This window comes from Pristis pectinata, chromosome 22 (genome assembly GCF_009764475.1).
Source record: "Pristis pectinata isolate sPriPec2 chromosome 22, sPriPec2.1.pri, whole genome shotgun sequence".
NCBI classification, from domain to species: domain Eukaryota; kingdom Metazoa; phylum Chordata; class Chondrichthyes; order Rhinopristiformes; family Pristidae; genus Pristis; species Pristis pectinata.
In genome coordinates, this window is record NC_067426.1 from 6,688,964 (window position 1) to 6,713,888 (window position 24,925).

Consider the following 24,925-nt stretch of genomic DNA (forward strand, 5'->3'; position numbering starts at 1 on the left):
AGGTTTAGGTTCCAGACCCATTCAATACGGAGCATAAGAGGCTGAGGGGTGACCTTACGGAGGTTCACAAAATCATGAGGGGCATAGATAGGGTGACTAGCCAAAGTCTTTTTCCTGGTCTAGTTGAATCCAAAACTAGAGGGCACCGGTGTAAAATGAGAGGGGAAAGATTTAAAAGGGACTTGAAGGGCAACTCTTTCACACAGAGGGTGGTGGGTATACGGAACGAGTTGCCAGAGGAAGTGGTAGAGGTGGGTACATTTACAACATTTAAAGGGCATTTGCACAGGTACATGGACAGGAAAGATTTAGAGGGATATGGGCCAAATGCAGGCAAATAAGATCAGCTCAGTTAGGCAACTTGGTCGGCATGGATGAGTTGAGCTGAAGGGCCTGTTTCCATGTTAAATAGCTCCATGACTCAATGACATTTTTTAGGTATCAGCCCAGAGTTAATCAGAATTGTTTTTTCTTTTAAAAGTAGTCTGAGGGTTTCTGAGGCTACAGAAATATAAAAAAAAATTGAAAACCTGAACAAAAACAACCTAGAAACTGGATTCACCCTCTTTTGCTGTGTTAAACAAGTGCTGAATGCAGTGCTGGTGCCTAATCAGGTGAACTGCAAAATATTGGGAAGCAGTAAAAATCCCAGAGTGTGGGTTTCATGTTGATGCCCTGTGAGAATCTTTTAATTCACGTTGTTGCCAATTGATGTGGGGTTTAACCCTTGCTTTGTTTTGAGTTATAAATGCAGTTCAAAGGTTGCATGTTTAATAGCCAATTTCTGTCAGCGAAGGCAGAAAATGGCTGCCAGCCACTCACTGAACGATATCACAAGCTGTGCCAGATGTGAGGTAACCTCAGCAGCAGGAACGTGCATCAAACCCAGGCATCTTTCCCAATGTTTCTCATCAATTCCAAAGTAGCCACCACTGCACAAACATCCCGCGTGAAAACTGTGTATAACAAAACACATTCAAATAGCACTTTCTAGGCAAGCAAACTTAGCCACGGTAGATCTTAAACAATTAAAAAATCCTTCTAAAAACCCTGGAAAATTTTACACTCTTCCAAACAGTTGTAAGCACCTATAAGTGCATTAAAATTTTAAATTTAATTTTGAAGAATTTTAAACTAACTATGACTCAAAAAATCTTATTAAAATAACAAGCTCTTATCTAAGGCTCTCATATGCATTGCCTTTTTTCAGATCAAGGTGAGCATTCTCCTATTTTCTTGGACCTGACATGGAATCCTCCAGCAAGTTCATCAAATACACATAAGACATGTATCCTTAGGCTTCATAAGGAATCCAGCATCGGAACATGATAGCAAAACACAGCAAACAATTTTTGGGGTTAGCACATAGATGCAATCACAACGAAGGTGTGCCAGCATCTTTACTGTCTTGGGAGGTTAAGGAGGTTCAATTTGTCACCGAACATTCTAACAAACTTCTCCAGATGTACTGTTGAAAGTATCCTGACTGGTTGCATCATGGTCTGGTGCAACAATTCAAATGTGTAGGACTATAAGAAGCTGCAGAGAATAGTGGACTCAGCCCAATACATCACGGGCACATCCCTCCCCACCATCGGTGGTATCTACAGGAGGCGCTGCCTCAAGAAGGCATCGTCCATCGTCAAAGATCCCCACCGTCCATGCCATGCCATCTTCTCACAGCTACCATCAGGCAGGAGGTACAGAAGCCTGAAGTCCCACACCACCAGGTTCATGAACAGCTACTTCCCTTCAACCATTCCGTTCTTGAACCAACCAGCACAAATCTAATCACTACAGTTTAGCAACACTATGACCACTTTGATCACTTTGCACTAAAATGAACTTTGTGTTTTTTTGTTCTAATTGTGTACTTTCTTGTAAAAAATTGAGTATAATTTATGTTTAATTGATGTTTTTCTTGTGAATGCTGCTTATCTGATGCTATGTGCCTGTGATGCTGCTGCAAGTAAGTTTTTCATTGCACCTGTGCACACATGGACTTGTGCAGATGACAATAAACTCGACTTGGATTTTGGGTTCACATAAGCACATAGCAGAAATCCTAAAGTTGCTGCCAGTCACACGGGGTAATGTGACAAAAGTAGTAGTTTTCCCTTCAGTAAACCTGAGCTATTCAGTGTTAGTATTGTTGACTGAACAGTAACATTAGTCAAATACTTCTCCACTTCAAAGTAGTATCATGGGATTTTTATGTACATCTGTGTGGGCAGTGATGCTTGCAAGCATAGATAAATGAGTCTTGCAGAGATGGTGGGAAAAAACATATAGGTCCCAGTGGGCACCCTTTAATTTTCATCACTTTGCCAACTTGTTGTCAGTTTCATGTGCAGGTCGTAGATAGCACCTTTACCAGACAACTTCTGTCAGTAACGGCAGAATCTCTTTCAACAAGCAATAGAGGACTGCCTCAGTATTGCGTTGGAGAATGGGTTTAGATCTTGTACTCAGGTTTTCGGAGAAAGACCTAGAGGTTTATGACTCAGAGCTATGTAGGCTACCCACTGAGCTGTGACTGAGACAAAGTAATCCACTGAGCATCTTGTAAGTAGAGTGCACGTCCTGCAAGTGTCACCCTTATTTCATAAACACTTTCTGCTGGATGACAACTTAATTTATATAGTACGGTTAAGGCAGCTAAACATTCCAAGTATTTCACAGGAGCATTGCTGAACAAATGCTGACAGTGAGACATGAGGTACTATCAGTTGACTGAAAGCATGGAACAAAGAGGTAGGTTTTAAGGAGAATTTTAAAGAGAAAGATAGAGAGGTGGTGATGTTTAGGAAGGGTGTTCCAGAATTTGAAGGCTGAAGGCTTCTCTGCCTTGAATCTGGGAAAGAGTGAGGCTGAATCAAATTAATGAAGATGAGAATTCTTTTTTAATTTAAGTGTTGATTAACCAGGAGTGATTACTGAAAGTTCTTTAATTCCTTTGAAACATCGTATCCTTTGGCCCATTCTGATTGTACCACTGATTGCGAATTTCAAAGTCAGAACTTACTGAGTTTTACAAACAGTTCGTATTGTAAACTAATGTGCCAAAAAATGTAGAATTCATTTAGAATTTAAACAGTTAATGTTACAGGGTAGAAGAATGATGAATTGTCTGCTGCTATCAATGGAACTAGGTGATGGTTTCTACCCATGAAGTAGTCTGTTATAAATATCCTCATAAATTTTACAGTACCTCACAAATTCAATTGCATGCAAAATGCAAATGCCATGAAGAGGTGGCAGACAATAGGGAGGACTGAGAAATTAGATCACACACCACTTTTGACATACTAGGGCCATGCTCCTTGCAACCTTGAGATTAGCTTCTAAATGCAAGAACTGAAGGTCTCTTTCATGAGTACTAGAGAGGCATTCTTCAGAAGCTTGAAATGCTGGGTGTTGCAGAGAATGCCCCAGGCTAAAGCCCACACCCTCACTTATTCAAGTATGTATATAAATCCGTTCACTGAAATACAAATCACTTTCAACATACATCATTAAAAACTAAATACAAATGATGCCATTCATTACAGATAATTCTTTTTGAAAAGTAACTGCAGCTTCTCAGACCCAGACAGAGTCACATTGAATAAATTGACTTTATGTACAGCAGAGTAGTGCATTACTGAGAAGCGGAAGAGGAGCTGTGAGGCCACCTCGGCTGGGAGGAAAATACTTCTCTGTTAGAGACTGTGTCGTTGCTTCCACTGTGATGCAAGTGAGTCACTTTATATAATCAATGATTTAAAATCATGGGTTCATTTTCTCCCCAAATGCACACTGTTCCAAGTTTTTCAGACAGAATTCCATTTTGTACCTCCAATCCCTGAATTTTGACGTTACGCTGAACTACAGGATTATTATGGCACAGGAGGATGCCATTCCGCCCATCAAGTGTATACCAGCCCCTAGTAGAACGATCTCATTACTCCCATTCTTTCACTCTTTCTCCATAACCTTGCATATTATTCCTCCCTCAAGCATCACTTTTGTAAGTCAAGTTAGCGAAGCCCAGATCATAAGTCACGGTAGTGGAGCGGTTAGCGTAACGCTATTACAGCGCCAGCAACCCCGGTTCAATTCCTGCCACTGTCTGTAAGTTTGTACGTTCTCCCCATGTCTGCGTGGGTTTCCTCCAGGTGCTCCGGTTTCCTCCCACATTCCCAAGACATGCGGGTTAGGAAGTTGTGGGCGTGCTATGTTGGCACCGGAAGCGTGGCGACATTTGCAGGCTGCCCCCAGAACACTCTACGCAAAAGATGCATTTCACTGTGTGTTTCAATGTACATGTGACTAATAAAGAAATCTTATCTTATCTTATCTTATCCTCTCAAACCTTTTGCTTCAAGGCAGACAGCTTCCCCAGCACTTCTACCTTCTCAGAAAGCTAAAGAAATTCAGCATGTCTCTGATGACTCTCACCAATTTTTATAAATGTACCATTGCAAGCATCCTACTCGGATGCATCCCAGCTTGGTATGGCAACTGCTCTGCCCAACACCGTAAGAAATTGGAGAAAGTTGTGAACACAGCCTAGTCTGTCACAGAAACCAGCCTCCCCTCCATTGACTCTGTCTACATTTTCCACTGCCTCGGGAAAGCAGCCAACATAATCAAAGGCCCCTCACACCCTGGCCACTCTCTCTTCTCCCTCCTTCCATTGGGCAGAAGATACAAAAGCTTGAGAATATGTACCACCAGGCTCAAGGACAGTTTCTGTCCTGCTGTTATAAGGCTGTTGAATGGACCCCTAGTACGATAAAGAATGGGGGATCAGAAGGAGAGAGAGAGAGAGAGGGAGGGGGGAGTGGAAGGAAACCTGGCTTCTCTTCTACTGTGGTTGATGGAGACCTCTCTCGAATTTACTCAATTTCTTGGACTTCTGCCCTCACCCAACCTCCCTCCAGACAGAATAGAGATCAAGTTCCTCTAGTCCTGACCTTTCACCCAACCAGCACATCACCTTCACCACTTCCAGCAGCTGCAACAGGACCCCACCACCAGCCACATCTTCTCCTCCCCACCCCTCTCCACCTTCCGCAGGGATCACTCCCTCCGTGACTCACTGGTCCACTCATCCCTCCCCACCCCACCCCTCCCTGACCCCTGGCACTTAGTCCTGAAACTGCAGGATGTTGCCACACTTGTCCCTACACCTCATCCCTCACCACCATCCAGGGACCTAAACAGTCCTTCCAGGTGAGGCAGAGAATCACGTGCACCTCCTCCAACCTCATCTACTGCATTTGGTGCTCCTGATGTGGCCTCCTCTACATCAGCAAGATCAAGTGCAGACTGGGCGACTGATTCACAGGGCAACTGCACTCCGTCCGCAATGGCTATCCTGAGCTCCCCGCTGCAGGCCATTTCAATTCCCCTTCCCATTCCCATTTCTACACCGATCTGCCTGTCCTTGGCCTTCTCCAGTGCCAGGGTGAGGCCCAATGACAACTAGAGAAAGAGCACCTGATATTCCGCTTGGATAGATCACAACTCATTGGAATGAACACTGAGTTTTTCCAATTTCTGGTCGCCTTCACCTCCAGTTCTACCACCCCCCCCTCCCCATCCTGCCCCAATCCACCCATTTTTGTCCCCATTCCCACAACCCTCCCCTCCAGCACCACCTCCCATTTCTGTCCCCCCTTCTGCTCCTGGTTCCATCCACCTACAGCCCATACGGTTTCACCCCACCATCTTTCCCCACCTGCCCCATCTGGTCCTAGTTCCATTCGCCTTTCATCTCTCCCCTAATAGTTCCCTTTCTCATTCTCCAGCAGCTGCCTCCACCTTCTCCCTCCTATCGAGGCACCACAGAAAGCATCCTATCTGGATGCATCACGGCTTGGTACGGCAACTGCTCTGCCCAGGACCGCAAGAAACTGCAGAGAGTTGTGGACACAGCCCAGCACATCACAGAAACCAGCCTCCCCTCCACGGACTCTGTCTATACCTCTCACTGCCTTGGTGAAGCAGCCAGCATAACCCCACCACCCGAGTCATCCTCTCTTATCCTGTCTCTCATCAGGCAGAAGATACAGGAGCCTGAGAGCACATACGACCAGGCTCAGGGACAGCTTCTATCCCACTGTGATAAGACTATTGAACGGTTCCCTTATACGATGAGATGGACTCGTGACCTCACAATCTATCTTGTTATGACCTTGCACCTTATTGTCTACCTGCAATGCACTTACCTGTAGCTGTGACACTTTACTCTGTATTCTGTTATTGATTTTACCCTGTACTACCTCAATGCAATGGGTAATGAATTGATCTGTACGAACCGTATGCAAGACAAGTTTTTCACTGTACCTTGGTACAAGTGACAATAATAAACCAATACCAATACCAAACTCCTCCTTCTGGCTCTATCTTCCCCTTTTTTTTAATTGCCTGCCTCCATCTATCATGTCTCCCAACTCCACCCCTCCCCCTCCCCTACCTGGCTCAATCTGGTCATCTTCCTTCAACCCACTCCCCCCTCTCAGTCCACCAATCACCTCTGGCCCCTGTCTCACCACTTCCCCTCTCCCCGCTTTATACCAGCTATCTTCCCTCTTCAGTCCTGATGCAGGGTTTCGACCTGAAACATCGACAATTCCCTTCCCCCTCAGATGCTGCTCAACCTGCTGAGCTCTTCCAGCAGATTGTTTGTTGCTCCTTACAAATCTATCTGGATGGACATTTTCTTGCTTTATCTGAGATAACTTATAATAACATCATTAAGAAACTATAAGGTTTCTTTAAGAAACTATAAGGTTTCTTTAAGAAACCTAACACATCTTTAACTACAGACTCCAAGGAGTCAGAGTTGAAGGCTAGAATGTTCTCTACAATTCTGATCACTGCAGTTGTTTGTACACCATTCGTAGTATAGCACTGCTCACTGCTCCTTTTTGAATACTGGAGATAAGTATTGACAGAATCTACATTTGGTAGAGCAATTGTGGTATTCCATATTAGCACAGTGATTACAGACCGTTTATTGTATTCTAAAGACCTTGCTAATGATCTGCATAAACAAGTTCAAATCCCACCATGGCTACTATGTAGTTTAACTTCAGTTAATTAAATAAATCTGTATTTAAATGCATGTAATGTATTTAAACTGATGAATAGTATCAGTAACGGTGCTGATTGTAAAATTCCTTCTGCCTCACTAAAATCCTTCAGGAATGGAAGTCAAGCGGTGTTTACATAGACTGGCCAACAGATGCACAGAAATGTGGTCGACTCTCAACTTCCCAATGAAATGGCTAAACAAGTCTATTAATTCTACAGTATTGAGGATACCTTTAAGCTGGTCTTGCCAGTAACATTCACATCCCTGAACAAACTCAAAAAAAGCCCAGAAATATTGCATCAAACAGCCTCTCACGAGATGTAAGAACTGGACTTTGACAATCAATGATTAAAGATAGTGCACGATTAACAAGCCTGTGTTTTAAAATCACATGACATAAAGATTTTTTTTGCTTTTAAAACTCTTCTGTAATGCACTTTGATTTGTTTGCTAAAAGCAAGCAGTCTGGAAATAGCACCCACATTATAGGATTATGGAAACAAAAACTACAAAAGGTTTAAAGAAACAACTCTGGTTCGAAGAGGAGAATCAAAGCAGGTATTTCTGGAATAGTTAATTGCATTCCTGTGCAAACTGGCAGGAGTTAAAAAAAATCCCCAGAGAATATAAATATTAAATGTGCTTTGCATATTTTACAGCGGTAGTGTAGCGGTTAGCGTAACGCTTTACAGCGCCAGCGACCCGGGTTCAATTCCGGCCGCTATCTGTAAGGAGTTTGTACATTCTCCCCGTGTCTGCGTGGGTTTCTTCCGGATGCTCCGGTTTCCTCCCACATTCCAAAGACGTACAGGTTAGGAAGTTGTGGGCATGCTATGTTGGTGCCAGAAGCGTGGCGACGCTTGCGGGCTGCCCCAGAACACTCTACACAAAAGATGCATTTCACTGTGTGTTTCAATGTACATGTGATTAATAAAGATCTTATCTTATCTTATCTTGAAGTATAGGATGGTACTCAAAGATCAACAAGTTTCCTAATCTTTTGCTTGATGCGTAAGTATTATATACAGGAAAATGCAAACTCAGAGAAACATCCAAAAGGGGAGTGGATTATGAGAACTTCCCACTGGCATAGACTCTGTGTTTGAATTCCAAATCTCAATTGTGACATAGTCATATCGCAGTCAGTGCAATTTAATCCAGTCCTCGTCTGAACCCTATTATATCCGTCTTTTATTTGGTCACCTTGTCACTGAGAAAAAGAGGTGTGAATTTTTTATTTCTTTTTGAGGTTCTTCATTTTCAGCTAACCTGACCAGAAATCCGGCATACCCCATGTACTGTTCAAAGACTTCCAACAAATGCTCACTATTCTCCACTTCTCCAGACAGCTGATGTCCAGTGCTTCATAATTAAAGGTCTCCTTGGCAACAAGTCACCAGCTTGCCTGCAATATGGAAACTAAAATTGATCATAGTATTCCAAATGCAGCCTTGCTGTGGATAAAACTTTAACATCATTTCAGAAGCCGCTAAGTCACTCCTTTAACCATGTACAAAGATATTTTAGTCTGTGCGTAAGAGTGGTTTTTGGTTAGATTACACTAACAGTCATCCCTGGATTTCTTGGCATCCATTGTGAAAGGCCCAGGTAGTTCTATGTGTGTTCCCGCAACTAACATTTATGTGGCATCAGTTATGCAGTGAACCAGCTCATCTTGCGTGCTATGCCAATCCTGCAATTACTAAACTAAGTTGGTGCAATGACGATATCCAACAAGAGAAAATCCAGCTATCACTCTCTGGCATTCAATGGCATTACGATCACTGAATCCTCCACTATCAATATCCCGGGTTTTACCATTGACCAGAAAATGAACTGGAATAGCCAAGTACACAGTGTGGCTTCAAGAGCAGGTCACCCGGGAATCCTGTGGGGAGCCACTCACCTGCTAACTCCCCAAAGCCTGTCCACCATCTACAAGGCTCAGGTCAGGAACGTGAGGGAACACTCCCCACTTGCCTGGGTGAGCGCAGCTTCAACAACACTCAAGAAGCTCGACACCATCCAGGACGTAGTAGCCCGCTTGACGGGCACCATCCACAAACCATTCACTCACTCCACAACTGATGCGGAGTAGCAGCAGTTTTGTACCATCTACAGGATGCACTGCAGCAACTCACCAGGACTCCTTAGACAGCACCTTCCAAACCCACCACCTCTACCAGCGAGAAGGACAAGGGGAGCAAAAGCATGGGGACACCATTACCTAGAAGTTGCCCTCCAAGTCACACACCATCCTGACTTGGAAATATATCGCCGTTCCTTCACCGTCGCTGGGTCAAAATCCTGGAACTCCCTCCCTAACAGCAGTGTGGATGTACCCACTCCTCAAGGACTGCAGCGGTTCGAGAAGGCAGCTCACTACCACCTTCGCAAGGGTGGTTAAGGATAGACAATTAAATCCTGGCTCAGCCTGCAAAATCCACGTCCCTTGAATGAATAAAAAAGATAAAGTAACACAACATTCATTTATTAAGCACAAAAGAACAAGGAGGTAACCCAGCAGCAAATTGGCAACAAGATGTGAATTGAAATGCTTCCAGTGTGACATCGATATTTCACTCCCAGCATCTGCCAGCCTCAATTATCATTGCTTAGTAGATACACAGTGAGCTCCCTCAGTCATCCAGTATTTCTACACTATGTCCCTCTGTACAATGGACCTCAATGTACAGGACTCAATCAGCCCACTGGACCGTGCGGAGGGTGGTCAAACATGCTGCTTCCCCCTCTCCTGAGCTTTCCCTCACCCTTACGGCAGCCTGCGACGCAGCTGGTCTGTGAATGCCATGGAAGAAGGTTCTTTAAAGTCTGACCAGCCTCCCAAGTGGTTGGTTTGGCAAATGATGTGGCAGCTACAAGCTCTGCACACGGTTCCTGACAGAAACCGTGTAGGTCCCACTTTAGCACAGGATTCAGTGTGTAAATCCTCATGGTGCTAATTTCAACTTGTTCTGCCTGATCATTTGGAAAGTCTGATTGGATGCTAGTGCAAGGCTCAAAACATGATTAACTCACCAATAGAGGGTGAACTTTAATTTCTAGGCAACAGAATTGATTTTGTTACTGACAATGAATTCATAAGTCCACCAAAAACTCTAGAGCATGAGAAAATTGTTGAAACAGACTCATTAGCCTTGGTTCAATGGACAGAGGGAAAGACTGCAATCCTGTAGGAATACATAAAAAGTGCTGGAGGAACTCAGCGGGTCAGGCAGCATCTATGGAGGGGAATAAACAGTCGATGTTTCGGGCCGAAACCCTTCATCAGGACTGGAAAGGAAGAGGGCAGAAGCCAGAATAAGAAGATGGGGGGAGGGGGAGGAGCACATGCAGGCAGGTGAGTTCAGGTGATAGGTGAGTCCAGGTGAGAGGGGGGAAGGTAGGTCGGGGGGGGGGAGACGTAATAAGCTGAGAGGTGATAGAAGAGGCAAAAGGCTGAAGGAGGAGGAATCCAGTAGGAGAGGGCATTGGATCATGGAATAAAGGATAGAGGAGGGGAGGAGAGGAGATGGGCAGGTCATCAAGGCAGGGGAAGGGAGCCACAGGAATAAGGGAAGACAAAGGAGTGGGGAGGGAAGAAAAAGAGGGGGAGGGGTTACCAGAAGTTAGAGAAATCAATGTTGAGCTCATTCAGGTTGGAGATTCCCAAGGCGTGTCCTTCTCATCCCATTGGAAAAGCTGAAGTCTTCATATCCAAACTAGATGTTGGCCCCTTGGACATCCAGCTGGGGAGGCAAACAGTTGTTTCAGGAGCCCTTTCCAAGACTGGACTGACTGCAGTTGGTGCTGGGCTCAGGTATCCAAGTGACTTGACCAACAGTCCATTTAGGACAAATGTTATTGCCCGCTAACCATCATTTCTTACTCCTGTGCCTCATTTTCTGGAAACTAATTGGCCAAGAGTCATCACAAGACTTTAAATCTTAGAGTAGCAGGTGATGTCTCTTAATTCCAGCCTCATGGAAAAAAATAGAACATTTTTAAACAGACTTTATTGCACGGCAGCCGCCATAGACTAACAGCTTAAGAGCCCGGATCAATAACCTGGTTGAATAGGTTAGGACTTTATTCATTGGAGTGTAGGAGAATGAGGGGTGATCTTATCGAGGTGTATAAAATCATGAGGAGGCATAGATAGTGTGAAAGCATTCTAGTCTTTTTCCCAGGGTTGGGGAATCAAGAATTATTGGTATTGGTATTGGTTTATTATTGTCACTTGTACCGAGGTACAGTGAAAAACTTGTTTTGCAAACCGATCATACAGGTCCATTCATTACACAGTGCAGTTACATTGAGTTAGTACAGAGGGCATTGAGGTAGTACAGGTAGAAACAATAACAGTACAGAGTAAAGTGTCACAGCTACAGAGAAAGTGCAGTGCAATAAGACGTAAGAGGGTATACGTTTAAGGTGAGAGGGGAGAGATTTAATAGGAACCTGTGGGGCAACTTTTTCACCCAGAGGGTGGTCAGTATATAAAACATATGTGGTTGAAGCAGGTACATTAACAACATTTAAAAGGTACTTGGACAGGTATGTGGATAGGAAAGGTTTAGGGGGATATGGGCCAAATGCAGGCAAAAGAGACTTGCTTAGATGGGAATCTTAGACTGCATGGACCAGTTGAGCCGAAAGTCCTGTTTCTGTGCTGTATGACTCTATGACACTTTGACACTATGACTCTATGACAAGAGCTTAAATCCCCCTCAAGGCATTTAGGGAATTACATTTAGTCAATTAAACTGCTGCTGGTATGAGTAATGGTGATCGTGAAACTATTGGATAGTTGGAAAAATCCGTCTGATGCATGAATATCTTTCAAAGGAAATCTGGTGCTTGCACTGTTCTGGCCCCTCTATGTCTCAAGGCCCACAATAATGTTGTTGACTTTTAACTGCTCAACTGCTCATTTAGTGGCAGAACATCTACCTTCAGTTCTAGAAGGCAAGCTACCATCTTCTTGAGGTTCGTCTTGTCACTGAACACTCTAACAAATTTCTACAGATGTACTGTTGAAAGCATCCTGACCAGTTGCATCATGGTCTGGTACAGCAATTGGAATGTGCAAGAATGTAAGAAGCTGCAGAGAGGAGTGGACTCAGCCTAATACATCACAGGCACATCCATCCCCACCATCGGTAGTTTCTACAGGAGACACTGCCTCAAGAAGGCAACGTCTATCATCAAAGATCCCCACCATCCGGGCCATGCCATCTTCTCGCAGCTACCATCAGGCAGGAGGCACAGAAGCCTGAAGTCCCACACCACCAGGTTCATGAACAGCTACTTCCCTTCAACCATTCAGTTCTTGAACCAACCGGCACAACCCTAATAACTACAGATTAGCAACACTGTGACCACTTTGACCACTTTGCATTACAATTGACTTTTTTTTTGTTCTAATTGTATTCTTTCTTGTAAAAATTGTGTAAAATTTATGCTTAACTTATGTTTTTCTTGTGTATGCTGCTTATATGATGCTCTGTGCCTGTGATACCACAGCATCTTAGTTCCAGACCATGGTCTGCCACTCTCGTTTCTTCGGGTTATGTTTCTCTCACAAACCATTCGCCATCCTTTCTGATTGGATTCTGCCGCAAGTTAAGCATAGCCATCACAGCCAGTTGCTACAGTACTGCTCCTGTTAGAACTTGGATATGGTGCCCACGTCTCACCTTCCCGCTCCTTCCAAGCCCTGAATCCAGTTTTTGTAACACAGTAGTCCTGATTGAAGTGAATGTGCCAATATTTTCAGTTGTGCAGTTTCTGATTTGTACACACACAACATACAATAATGGGCAGCATCAATAAAAGATGCCAATCCATCAGATTCTGAACAGCCATGACTTAATTAGTCAGATTCTTACCTAGAAGTCAGAGATGTAGCATCAAGCCCAGAGAGTTGAGGGCAAAAATTAGCCAGTAGCAGTCTCATCTCTGCCACTGCCGATATTATTGGTATTGGTTTATTATTGTCACTTGTACTGAGGTACAGTGAAAAACTTGTCTTGCATACAGTTCGTACAGGTCAATTCATTACACAGTGCAGTTACATTGAGTCAGTACAGAGTGCATTGAGGTGGTAAAAACAATAACAGAATACAGAGTAAAGTGTCACAGCTACAGGGAAGTGCATTGCAGGTAGACAATATGGTGCAAGGTCGAACAAGGTGGATTGTGAGGTCAAGAGTCCATCTCATCATATAAGGGAACCATTCAATAGTCTTATCATCGTGGGATAGAAGCTGACCTTGAGCCTGGTGAAATGTGCCCTCAGGCTCCTGTATCTTCTGCCTGATGGGAGAGAAGGCAAAGAAGGCAAATGCAATGTTGGCATTCATTTCGAGAGGACTAGAACATAAAAGCAAGGATGTACTGCTGAGGCTTTATAAGGCATTGATCAGGCCACATTTAGAATATGGTGAGCAATTTTGAGCCCTGTATCTAAAGAAAGATGTGCTGGCCCTGGAGATAGTCCAGAGGGGGTTCACAGGAATGATCCCAGGAATGAAAGGCTTAACGTATGAGGAGCGTTTGATGTCTCTGGGCCTGTACTCGAAGGAGCTCAGAAGGATGAGGGGGGGATCTCATTGAAGCCTACTGTATACTGAAAGTCCTGGATAGAATTGAAGTAGAGAAGATGTTTCCATCAGTAGGAGAGTCCAGGATCCGAGGGCACAGCCTCTGAATAAAAGATGTCTCTAAAACTGAGATGAATAGGAATTTCTTCAGCCAGAGGGTGGTGAATCTGTGGAATTCGTTGCCACAGAGGGCTGTGGAGGCCAAGTCATTGGGTGTATTTGAGGCAGAGATTGATAGGTTCTTGATTGGTAAGGGGATTAAGGGTTAGGGGAGAAGGCAGGATAATGGGGTTGAAAAAAAATCAGCCACGATTGAATGGCAGAGCAGACTCGATGGGCTCTATGGCCTAATTCTGCTCCTATATCTTATGATCTTATGATAATAAAATCTTCAGTATTTGACACATCCACAAACAGGGCTTTGGTTTAAATTCTAACCTGAAAGACTGCTGAACTGTAGACTTGCAGTCTTTCAATGAGAATTTAAACCAAGGCCCTGTCTGTGGATGTAAAAGAACCCACGATACTGTTTGTGCATGAGAATGAAAGTTATTCTAAATATCCTGGACAATATTTTTCCTTTAATCCAAATCACCAAGAAAGAATAGTTGAGGGTTGATATCCTCAGGATTGTGTGATGAAGATATCGGCTGCTGCGTTTTCTATATTGCAGCTGTGACAATACTTCAGTGGCTGTAGAATGCTGTGAGATGTCATGAAAGCCGATATATAAATGCAAGTGTTTCTCCACTCTATCTTTCCTATTGCTCCAATTATAGAACATAGAACAGTACAGCACAGGAACAAGCTCTTCAGCCAATGATGTCTGTGCCGAACACGATGCCAAATTAAACTAACTCTCTTCTGCCTGCACATGATCCATATCCCTCCATTCCCTGCATATTCATGTGCCTACCTACAAACCTTTTAAACACCACTATCACATCTGATTCCACCACTACCCCTAGCCCCTGGCAGCACATTCCAGGCACCCACCACTCTCTGTGTAAAAAAACTTGCCCCACACATTCTCCTTTAAATTTTCCCCCTCTCCCCTTAAACGCACGTCCTCCAGTATTTGACATTTCTACTCTGGGAAAAAGATTCTGACTATATTCCCTATCTGTGCCTCATAATTTTATAATGCAATATATATTTCTTCCTTTTTGTCTTGTAGCTTTTCTTTCTTTGCAGAATATTGACAGGGATGCCATGATTAACAGTCACCCATTGCTATTTTTAATGCGACTGTCTTTGTTCATCTCTTTCCCCTTTGTGCCTCATCTCCATCTATCCGCCACTTGCATTCCAGGCAGAACGATTTATAGAGCCGAACGTGGTATTTTCCTGTGTGACAACATCAGGTGACAGGTCATGGCACCAGTACTAAATCAGAGACATCACTGCAAAACTAACTGGAGTCTGAGAAGCAAGAGAGCTCTGTCACTCTGTCATCACTCCAGTAGCAGTCCCACCTCAGCCACTGTGTATAATAAAATCTTCAGTATTTGGCAGAGAGACCTGCTTCAGTTTTTCACATCAATAGTATACAGCCCAATCTATTTCCCTTTGCAGACTTTATTAAATGCCCAACTATTTTGCAACGAAAGCTGAAATGTGGTTCAAGATAAAATGGAAATACTGGTGCAACTTGATAATCCCACAGATACATTAGGCTGTGTGTTTAAAGCATTTGACATTCCTCATGAACTGGATTGAGAGCACGTTATTTATGGTGCTATAGACAGAAGGCATTTGATGAATGGATTTGCTTTGAACATTCCGAGTTAGTCATTCCTGCTGTCTGGTGAAATTCTACTCCATTCAAAGCAGATGAGCAAATAGAGTCTGTTTCCTCTTCCCCGGTTCATTCCTCTTGTTGGTTGGCTACATCTGAAATCCCCAGAAGGAGCAGCAATGTGGAAAGCCCCACTCTCCATCCACTAATCGCACAGAGGGATTTACCCATTGACCAAACTCATCAACTGGGCAGAGAGCACGTTCCTGACCTTGAAATCTTGAACTAAATGCCCGCACTGTTGTCCATGCCACCTATAACCCATGAACATTCCAATACGCTCTATAACCTGTCAGCCAGTGAGGTGCAGTAGCCCGTGCAGCCACTTGTTGCATTAGCAACCAGCATTATAGACCATTAATCCAGAGTCAAGATTTCAAATCCCACCATGGGGAAAGTAAATTCAAATAATTAAATTTAAAAACATCTGGAATTGGAAAAAAAAATGGCTGAGTAATGACCGCTAAGAAACTGCCACATTGTTGTAACAATCATCTGGGAAGAAAACCTGTTATCCTTACCCAATCTGGCCAGAGGTAACTCCAGACCCACCAATGTGGTTGACTTTTAATTGCCTCTCAGTTCAGGGGGGGGATTAGGGATAGACAATCAATGCCGGTCATGCCAATGATGTTTGTGTCCTGTTAATGAATCTTCAAAGAAGAAAGCATTTTTTTCCCCTGTAGTCACTATGATAATTTAGGCGGTCTGCAAAATAGCAATAGAATAACATTTACATGATATGCTTTGGTATTTGTCGAGGAATATATTTAAAAATAAGGGATATGCTGTTCTGTAGAGTATTTCCATCTGTTCCTCAGATTGAACAGCATTTCATGCTGCCCAGCACTTGAATGGTAATCATATACTGCTCTTTAACATCACAGAACCTCCTGAGACGCAGTCTGCAGGACAGTTATCAGGCAAAATATTAATGGTCAATGGTGTCTAAAATCATGGTCAAAAAGGTAAGTTTTAAAGAGGGACTTATAGGAAAAGGGAGAGGTGGAGAGATTTAGGGAGGGAATTTTAGAGTTTAGTGTCCAGGGTGTAAATATCACCAATAATTTGTCCTGGTCCAGCCACATGGACACTACAGTAAAGAGAGCACACCAACGCCTCTACTTCCTCAGCTAAGGAAATTTGGCATGACTCTTACCAATTTTTATATCCGAATGCATCAGAACTTGGTAAGGAAACAACTCTGCCCAAGGCAGAGACAAGACAGAGAGTTGTGAACACAGCCCAGTCCATCAAATAAACCAGCTTCCCCTCTATTGACCCTGTCTACACTTCCCGCTGCCTTGTAAATCAGCCAACATAATCAAAGACCCCTCCCACCCCAGTGAATCTCTCTTCTCTCCTCTCCCATTAGGCAGAAGATACAAAAGCCTGAGATCACCAACCACCAGATTTAAGGAGAGCTTCTATCCCACTGTTATCAGATGCGTGAATGGGCTGAAAAGATGAACCTTGAACTCCTGAACTCTCAATTTACCTCGTCGTGACCCTTGCACCTTATTTGTCTACCTGCACTGCACTTTCTGTGTAACTGCAACACTATATTCTGCGTTGTGTTTTCTTTTTACTACCTCGATGTACTTATGTATGGAATGGTCCATCTGGATGGCAGGCAAAACAAAAATTTTCACTGTATCTCGGTACATGTGACAATAATAAACCAAGACAAAACCAATATCAGAAGCAGGCAATTGAAATTGGGAAAGCACAAGAGGCAGGTTTGGAGTTGGATGATTGTAGGACTATAGGAGTTTAGGAAATGGCAGGAATGGGGTGGGTTTGGAGGGGGGAGACCATGGTGGGATCTGCTGACCAGGATGGCAGTCCAGATGATAGTGTAGGTTGGTGAATCTAGAACTTTGTGGGGTGAGTCATGTGGCCAGCAGTATTTTGGAGGAGCTCAGGTTTACAAAGGATGGATAAATAGAGGCGACTGAAAGAGCACTGTAATAGATGGAACCGAAACAAAAGCACGGCTGAGGATTTTAGCAGCAGCTAACCTGGGTTCAGGAGCAGAAGCAAGCAATACTTCAGAGCTGCAAGTAGAAGTCTTGGTAAAGAAGTGGATATTCAGTCAAAAGCTCAGCTGAGCACTTACCTGAGACAGGTCTTTGTTGATTTTAAAGCCAATGGAACAAAATTTCAGAAGTGATGTACAACTGCCGATGCTATTATATGTAATACTGAGTGCAACTGACTGGGGGATGAATTTCCAGGCTGTTACATTTTGTAACTTGGATTTTAAATAACAAATAAAATTAACTTGGTGCAAATAGTCCTTTATAAACAAAAACTGCATGTCTGAATTTTATGGCTGCTTTGTGACTGTGTACTTCCAAACATTTCCTATACTGGAATGGATTTGAGACATATCCCATCATTGTTTTAATGATGAATAGATTCAATTTCTAGTTTAAAAAAGTTGCCTCTTTGTTCCAGAAAGATTAGTTTTATAACTTTTCAAATTCCCTATCTCTAAGCACTTAAAGATAAACAACATCTACATGCTTTATGGAGAATGTATCCCATTTGCAGTGGGCTCCATCTTTACAATCATTTCTGGCATTTGGTCCCAGTGTATTTCAAGTTTAAAAATTTCTGTCCAGAATCAACTTGGGAGCTGTTGTGACTTTACAACTAGATGAACGCTTCTGTTTTTATTAAAATGGCTTAAGTTACAACCTCAAGAAAGCAGAACTCTGATGGGAAGGAACTTGAGGGGGTGGGGGTTGGGGGCTGGTGGGGGTTGTGCAGTTGAAACAGAACCTCCTAAACATACAAAAATAAACATCAAGTTGTGAGGAACCACAAAAGGTTGACAAGTCAATGCAAACTGATCAGCAAATTAATGGGAATTAATGAGGGTTGCAAGTGAAGAATGTGAATAGTTTTAATTAACTTTGCCCTCCCATACATTGATCTCTGAGAGTACATTGTACAGAAAGCAATGGACAGACCATGATCTGATTAAAATGTTCTTGTTAGTTTGAATAGACCATTGATGCTTGTGGTACCATATTTGGTGGAAGGAGTATTTGTCGAGAATTGGAGCTCCTGATCCAGTGCCATTATGTTGGCCTGTTCAAAGCCAGTCTCAGCTCAATTCCTCTTGCAAGTTGTGCCCAGAGCACCTCACAATAGGCTCCTCTCAGACATCGGAACCTCCGTAAGAAGTAAAAGAAACCAAGGGGAGAGGTCACGTAGGGCTTTGCCTCAGGGAAAAAAAATAGAAAGAGATGGAGACGTGGGATGCAAGAATAAAATAAAAGAGTTGCATTCATTTAGCACCTTTCACAAGCTCAGGACTTCCCAGAGCACTTTATGGCCTAGGAGGTCCTTTGCTAAGGTGTGATTGTAGTTATAATGTCGGAATCACAGTAGCTATTTGTGTACAGCAAGATTCCACAGACAAAAATATGATTATGACCAATTAATTAGTTTTACTGATGTTGACTGAGAGATGAATGAGACCCATGGCATGGTTTAACAAATATAAGTGAAAAATACTGGGGGTACTCAGCAAGTCAAGCAGCATCTGTGGAGAGAGGAATAGAGTTAATGTTTCAGATCAATGACCTTTCATTAGAACTCTTTTATTATGTGGGGAGGGGGGGGGTGCATGAAGTGAACAGAAGAAGTGTCTTTGATTGGGTGGAGACCAAGATTATCCAGGTGACACAACAGTGTAGGTGCTGCAAAAGAGAGGGTGGTGAATGCACCTTAACCAGAGCAGAGAAACAAAGGACTGCAGATGCTGGAATCTAGATGAAAAACACGATGATGCTGGAGGAACACAGCAGGCCAGGCAGCATCCGTGGAGAAAAGCAGGCGGTCAACGTTTCAGGTCAGGATGCTGCCTGGCCTGCTGAATTCTTCCAGCAATATAGTGTTTTAACCAGCGTGGATCTGTCTGGCCAAGGAGTAAGCAGAGGATGAGGAGTTAAGGCAGTAGAGAGAAGCAACACAAACGGAGCAGGAATTACGAGATACAGAACCACAGCAGCTGCTGGAAAACTGAAACCAAGAGAATGTTGGAAGTGCTCAGCAGATCAGGCAGCATCTGCGGAGAGAGATAAACTGGGTTAATATTCAAGGCGGTTGACCTTTACCTCAGAAAATGGCTAGCTCCAACTCATCTTATCTTATCCAGGAAATCAGAATCAGATTTTTATCAGTGACTTATATGATGTGAAATTTATTGTTTTGAGGCAGTAGTACAAAGCAAAGACATAAAGTTACTATAAATCACAAAAATAATTAAATAAATTAGAAAGAATCATGAGGCAGTGTTCATGGACCGTTAAGAAATCTGATGGCGGAGGGGAAGAAGCTGTTCCTGAATCGTTGAGTGTGGGTCTTCAGGCTCCTGTACCTCCTCCCCGATGGCAGTAATGAGAAGAGGGCGTGTCCCGGATGGTGAGGGTCCTTAGTGACGGATGCCGCTTTCTTGAGGCATCTCCTCTTGAAGATGTCCAATTGTTAAATTCAATATTGAGTCATGAAGGCTGCAATAAGCCCAGGCAGAAGATGAGATGCCGCTACTCAAGCTTGCGTTGGGTCTTGTTGGAACAGTGTAGGAGCCTCAAGATAGCGAGGTCAGTGTGGGAGTGGGGTGGAAAATTAAAGAGACAGGCAACTGGAAGCCCAGGCTCATACTAGCAGACTGAACAAAGGTGTTCTGCCAAGTAGTCACCCAGCCTATCTGTGATTTCTCCACTGCAGAGGGGAATGGTTGAAGAACTGCAGCTCATCTTTTATTCAGGTGCATTGGATACATCGCAGCACTTCAGACCTAACACTGAATTCAACTATTTCAGATATCCAGCCTTTCCTGTTTGTGCCAAAACTTATGTAAGTTCATCAGCCAGTCACATGGTACTCAATCTGTCGACTTATTCCATCATTCTCTTTTATTTCAGAATACAGCGGCTCCTGTGTTTTCCAACTCTCACTTCCAATAAGATGTTTTCTCTCTCTGTGGCCCTGATTTATCTCACTCCACCTTCCACTCCTCCAGACAGCTCAGCTCCAGTCACAAGCATTTATTCGCCCTTTCTTAGATGGCACCAACACCATTTTTATCTCCCGGACTCTCAGTCTCCATCCTATCACAGACATTCCTTTTGTCCTCTTCACCCATCATCTTCTCTGTAATTTTTATCTACCTATCACCCTCCCTCACCTGAATCCACCTATCACCTGCCAGCTCTTGCTCCACCCCTTCCCTCCACCTCTTTGTACCGGCCGTCTCCCCTCTATCTTTCAGTCCAGGTGAAGGGTCCTGACCCGAAACATTGACTGTCCATTTCCCTCCATAGATACTGCTTGACCCATTGAGTTCCTCCAGCATCTTGTGTGTTGCTTGTTTTTTCACTGCTTGACCTACTGATTATCTGCTCTATTTTCTGTTTTTAGCAAAAACAAGCTTACAGAGAGGAACAGAACAGCTTCAAGGAGAACGTCCACAGATTCTTGACAATGGCAGGACAGGTACGTAAGAAGGCCTACGGGACTCTTGCTTTTACTGGGGCAGGGAGACCACACTGAAAAGCAGAAAGCATAATTAGGTCTCAGTTCAGAGCACCACACTACAGGAAGATGTGATCACACTGGAGGGGGTGCAGAGGAGTGGGTGTCACCTCTGAAGAAGTGTGGTTATGAGAACAGTTGTTTGGCAAGGGTTTCTCTTTAGAACAGAGGAGGCTGAGAGTAGATGTATTTCGGGTGTATGAAACATATAAAAGTCCAAGACAGATTGGAAAGAGAGGGCTTGTTTTCCTTACCCATGAGAAGAGTAGCCAGGACCTATAGATTTAAGGTAATGAAAGGATTAAGGGGGAATTGTGACTAGTTAAAGTAGAGACCCCCACTGCATTGAAAAAATACACCTCAATCTCTTAATAAGCTGTAACGTACAGGGCAATGGACTGAGAGCTGGGAAATGGGATCAGTCTCAATAGGTCTTTGACTTCCCTGGACATGATGGGCAAATAACCTCCTGTGCTGCAAATTTCTTTGGTTCTATGACAAACTGCCATTCTATTGTGAGATTTTTGATGCACAGGCCATTATAATCAGCAGGTTAAGTAGAATCTCAGAATCCTTTCATCTATCTCTGTGTAAGAGGATGCAAAGTGATTTTCCATGGAGCAGTTGCTTGAATTGACTACAGAGATCATTCAATCTCACTTTTTTAACATTATATATAAATCCATCAAATACAAATTTTACACAGAAGGTGGCATTTCCTTGTCAGAGGCCTACAGATGCAGATTAGCTCATAAGTAGGACTTAAGTCTGATCATCTGAAGCTGAATTTAAAACAGGAATAACTTACTGTCAACTACTCAATCACATTATGTGACAGGCTGGCATTAGATTCCCTTGCTTTTATTGATGTTGGTGTCAACTTTGAACTCACCGCAGTCACTTTACTTAGGGAGGTTCAAACAGCATCAAGACAAACATATGTGCCAAGTCGATGGTGATTCTGATCTTGCTGTGTTTCAAACATGCACACTCTACAGCAAGCTTCCACTTAATCATCGATAGTTTCCATAAAAGCCAAATGATGCATGTGCGATGTTCCCCGCAGCCATCAAAGTCAGTGAGACATCTCAAAACTGAGAGAATGCTCAGAAGTTCAGGGAATGATTAACCTAGAGGTATGCTTTGATTGTGAAGTTCAATACATGAAAGCAAGACGAGCATAACATAAAGCTATCCATGATAAGAGATGGTAATTTTGTAAAGCCCATTGGAAGTGTACAGCATTGTAGATTTGCAGCCCATTTAAAGTAAGTTTTACCACACCACTTGGGTACCAAACACATATCTTTAAAATTAACCTGTGCTTTCATTAAAGCTAAGTATCCAAACTTAAAATGCCTTTATTAACTTTGAAATGATCATGGACTCCAACTGCATAAGAGTATTGTGTGTATTTCTGGTTGCCCCATTACAGGAAGGATGTGGAGGTTTTGGAGAGAGTACACAAGGGGTTTATCAGGATGCTGCCTGGATTATAGGGTATGAGCTTTAAGGAGAGGTTGGACAAACTTGGATTGTTTTCTCTGGAGCGAAGGAGGCTGAGAGGAGATTGGATAGAGGTTTATAGGATTATGAGAGGCATAGATAGAGAGCTGGTATCTTTTTCCCCGGGTTGAAATGTCTAATACTAGAGGGCATATATTAAGGTGAGGGGGAAAAGTTTAAAGGAAATGTGCGGGACAAGTTTTTTACACAGAGAGTGGTGGGTGCCTGGAACAGGCTGCCAGGGGTATTGCTGGAAGCAGATACGATAGTGGCATAGAAGAGGCTGTTAGATAGACAGATGAATATAGAGGGAATGGTAGGATATGGATCATGTGCAGGCAGAAGAGATTTAGTTTAATTCAGCATCGTGTTCTATTTTCTATATATACTCTCAAAGCCTCAATCCTGAATGCATTTATAAAGCAGTCTGTATCCATGTGTATTCATTATAGTGCGGCAGGTTTAGTCCATAGGATGGGAAATTCCCTATCTCCGGGGTTTAGAATAAGCGGAGGGTCTTCTTCATTCTTGACAGCTTGAATCCTATTGGCTAATTTGTAACACTAATGGGACGTTTAAGGAAGTCTGTAGCATAATGTGCTATAAACAGTCTGTCATTGGATATCAGGATATATTTTATCAGTCTAAGCAGAAATGGCTAGCAGCGAATTTACTCCTGTGTACGGTAAACCATGCATCAAACCCTCACGTAATTATCTATGGCCAAGGCAGTCACTTCCTTAGAAAACAAATATTACTGGGATTTAAAACAAACTTGACGATACGATGAAGGTAATTGCAAACCAGGCGTTGCATCAGAATTCCAGTGTGACTAGCCCCATGGAAATGTCAAATGGGTGTTCTTCATCCTTGACAGCTTGGATTACCCACTGGTAATTTGTAACGCCAATGATACACTTAAGGAAGTCTGGAGCATAATGAGCTACAGTTTTCTCAATTTTCCCCAACCACACAAGATACTCAGCTGGGCAAAATCTAGGGAGGTTGTACATGATTCCAGAACGGAATAGGTTTGATGGGTTGAATTAAAATTGTCATATTTCTTGGCTTTCTTACATTCTTGCTCTTTGAAGGTAAAAACAGAATCCAGGGGTCTGTGTGCGAGCAATGTCATGGAAATAATTGGTTAGCTATTTGAAAAAGCCAGGGCAAGTACCATATGAATCCTCGGACAATGTGTAACAAGTCTGACTGCCACAATGTTGATGGAAAATACTGCATGAAATAATTTTCAACAAGACACAAAGCAGTAACAGAGAGACTAGGATGTGTAAATCTTTTAAGAACATGTTGTTAGATCAGTAAGGAAATGATATGTGGTCCTAGGTTTTACAAATAGAGGCAGAAAACAAGGAGGTTATCTGAATAAAAAAAGTTGCTGGAGGAACTCGACAGGTCAGTCGGCATCTGTGGAGGTAAGGAGAGGTCGATGTTTTGGGTCATGAGCCTGCATCAGGACTGAGACTGGAGAGGGGAGATAGTCAGTATAAAGTGGTGAGAGGGAGGGGTGAGGCAGGGGCAGGGTGGTGATAGGTGGAACCAGGCGAGGTGGGAGATGATGGACAGATGGAACTGGGTGGGGAAGGGGGGATTTTTGAGACAGATGCTGGTGTGTGATAGGTGGAAACAAATAAGGAGAAAAAAATGGCAGATGGACTCAGGTGGAGGGGAGGGGGAAGGTAGAGACAGAGGATAGAAGGTGATAAGTGGAGCCAGATAAGGGAGTGGTGATGAGCAGATGGACCCAGATGGGGGAGGGGGTAGGAAGGGTAGACCAAGGGAGAAGAAATCAGGTGGATGGGTGTGTGGGTAATGCGCAGATAGAAATGGGAAAGGTGAACAGAGGACGTAGCTGGACCAATGGGAGTGGGAAAGGAACACAGGGGTGTGGGTTACCTGAAATTGGAGTACACAATATTTGTTAACAGGCTACAACTAAAGCACTGCATCAAATTCTGGTCATCTTACTTTGGGAAGGATACGGAAGCCCAGAGAGGGTACAGAAAGATTCACCAGAATGGTCCTGCTGATTTCAGCTACAAACGCAGACTGAAGAATATGGGAACATTCTCAATGGAGCAAAGGGGAGACCTGAGAGAGGGGGACAAAAGTTCGGCAGACTTAGCAGGGATAAATAGAGAGAAACTGTCCCCATTAGCAGAACGTTTGAAGAGAAGAGCATACAGATTAAAAATCTAGTGCTGATATGATGTAAAATATTTCTGGACAGTGAGTGGATATGACCTGGTATGCATTCCCTGAAAGGGTTATGGGTACAGATTTATTGTGGCTTCCAAAAGAGAAATAGATAAAATATTGGAAGACAAAAATTGGAAGACAAAAATATTGGAAGACAAAAAT

At 43.3% G+C, this 24,925-nt stretch overlaps 1 protein-coding gene across 3 annotated transcripts in view; it reads right to left on the reverse strand.

Moving 5' to 3' along the window:
* pacrg (PARK2 co-regulated) overlaps positions 1-24,925 on the reverse strand; it is a 247,086-nt gene that overhangs the window by 41,128 nt on the left and 181,033 nt on the right. The window lies entirely within an intron of this gene.